This window comes from Euphorbia lathyris, chromosome 3, assembly GCF_963576675.1.
Source record: "Euphorbia lathyris chromosome 3, ddEupLath1.1, whole genome shotgun sequence".
NCBI lineage: Eukaryota > Viridiplantae > Streptophyta > Magnoliopsida > Malpighiales > Euphorbiaceae > Euphorbia > Euphorbia lathyris.
The window spans coordinates 29871055-29873872 of NC_088912.1; positions in this window are offsets into that span (position 1 = coordinate 29871055).

Here is a 2818-nt window from a genome sequence, read left to right on the forward strand (position 1 = left end):
GTAATTTAGTTAGGTTTAGAATAACTTAGCTAGAATTAGATAACTTAGTCAGAATTAGATAATCTAGTTAGGATTAGTGCAATCCAACCTAGGAGTAGATTAATTAAACAAAACCAACTCAAACCCCTTAAGCCTAGATAACATCCGAGACTTAGTAATTCGGTACTTGCAGAAATAAATCCTGTCGACGATAACCTGGACTTAAACCCAGAAATTTATTACTTGATAACGACGGGGTACACTTATCCTTTAGTGAGTTCCCATCTCTAACCCAGGTGGGGACGCATCACCTCTCTATCCGTAGTGGCGGGAATGCCCTCCCCTTTCGAGGAAGCATCAGCATTAGCATTAGCAGGTGTTTAAGGTGTTTTTCTTATCGGACTCTTGAGGGAAAAACCGGATGGACTCTCCTTGCCATGCTCCTCAATAAAGATGGTTTTGAGCATGTCTATCGATCCCTGTTGTGACTCATACTTTTGCTCAAGGGCAAATATCATTTCTCGGTTGGCTTGGTTTTGAGCAAACAGGGCGTTGAACTTGTCAAGGATGTCCTTACTCAAAAGCTTTGCACATTTCTTATAGAAATCCAGATCTTTTGGCCGCTCGACTTGTTCGGAATCCGATGAGACCGACACAGTTGGTTCACTTTTCCTCTTCCGGCTTTCGACTCTCCTAGCCGCAACAAAGTCCGCCATCCAAACCCACTTTCCATTCACCAGTTTGCCAAACAACATTTTCTGCAGACTCCGGAGATCAATCTGGTCCGGGTGGTTCACAATAGTGAGCCGAGAGTGGTCCTCAGACTTAAAAACTCCTATGGATTTAGCAATTCTAGTGACAATGCTCCCGCAGCAGATGAGCGAAGAGTTCTTTTTACCAAAAGCACTGATGTACTCCCCAAACCAGTAACCTAAATTCATCCTTGGCCCGATTGCCATACTCCACAAAGCTGTAAGGTCTGCATGCGGTATAGTGACTTGATTTTCTCGAGCAAATTTTTTTTTCTGGAGACCAGCTTATGCAAGTAACGAACAACATAATCATCAATATTTGACGCCTTGGAAACGCTCCCGTCATAATGTTGCTGTCCCGAAATAGAATTCCAGAAGGCAGTAGGGTCAAAGACATCAGGGGTCTTGGTGAATGCTTCCTTGTAGCTTTCGGACTCCAAGTCATCATCGTCCGAATCGCCTAACAAACAATTAAACATGTTGAGCGAAGGCCTCTGAGTGTGACCTATGAGCCTGAAACTGAACTTCCCTTCTTCATCAGGGTCAGTGATCTCAACATCGTGCTTGAAAGTAGCGAGGAACTCTAACGTCAGTTCCTTGTATGCCGGCTCCGTCATCTCAAAGAAGCAACCGAAATGGCCTGCTTCCATGAGCTTGCGCACACGTTCAGCAAGCTTGAGCCTCTTCAGGGTGTCCTAACAAACTGTTCGTATGGGCCCGAATTCAAGTTTAGCCAGATCTTCGTAGTACTTTTGCACCTCAGCATCTTTGAACTGTGAGAGTTTTTTCACTAGCTTTTCATCCGAAACGAAAGCGACCGTGCTTGGTTCCGTCATCTTGCCTTTTGCTTTCTCCTTCTTGGTCGAGCCCTCGACTTTTAAATGCTTTCCCGAACCACGAGTTCTCATCTGTAAATAAAACTAAATAGGTGCCTCCACAACTGTGTATGAGAAAAAAGAATTCTTGGTAAAGGTGAGAGAGAATAGTGCGTGAAGACTAATTAGGGTACCCAGCAGTCTGCGTCCTTAAGTAGAAAAGAGGAGACAAATCTCTTGAACGACCGCCCTAAAGATCCTCTCCTAATTTGCCACCTGGAATAAGTTATATGGAGAGATGACCATTCCAGGCGAAAAGACGCAAGGGTACCGTAATTATTCAATTACGGCACACCATCCACTTTTGTTTTTTTACCGAGGGGGCGTTTAGGCTGAAATTATAGCCTATGACAGTGGATTTGACGTGGCCCTTATCCTTCTGATTTGTGTGTTTATTATTTTTATTTTGAATTTATTCCCCCCAAAAAACTCTTACGATCTAGCTCCACATCCCTCCAAAGATTACACAAGCAAAACTTAAAACTTCACTCTTATTGACAAGGGTAGAAGTTTTATATTTTTCCTTGTGAACATATCTATTTGACTTGATTGCATGGTTAAAGCAAAAATGAGACAATGTAATTGTTATCAGGTAAATGACTTAACACATGATGAAGGATAATAAAATAAAAGGAATTGTTGAAGGGATACTTTCCTGCTGCAATTGGTGTTTGCAGCGAACACCCTGTGTCTCTGATCAATGGTGCGGAGGGTCCTGGAAGTGAACAGTGTCAATTTTCCTCTTGTGGTCATTCTTAAGATACGGTTTGAGACGCTGCCCGTTTACTTTGAAAGGAGTATCACCGTTTTTGAAAATTTCCACAGCTCCATGCTCGAACACCCTGTTTACCGTGAATGGTCCTGACCATCGCGACTTTAGCTTTCCTGGAAACAGCCTCAGCCTTGAATTGTACAAAAGGACATTTTGACCTTCGTGAAAGACTTTTTCCTAGATCTTTTTGTCGTGCCACTATTTGGTCTTCTCTTTGTAGTTTACTGCATTCTCGTACGAGAACAGCCTGAACTCTTCCACGTCATAGAGTTGAAGTTTTCGCTGATCTCCAACAGCCTGTTGCTCAAAATTTAAAAATGTTAATGCCCAAAAAGCCCTGTGTTCCATTTCAACCGACAGGTGACAAGATTTTTCGTATAACAATCTAAACGGAGACATTCCAATTGGTGTTTTATAGGCCGTCCTATATGCCCAAAGAG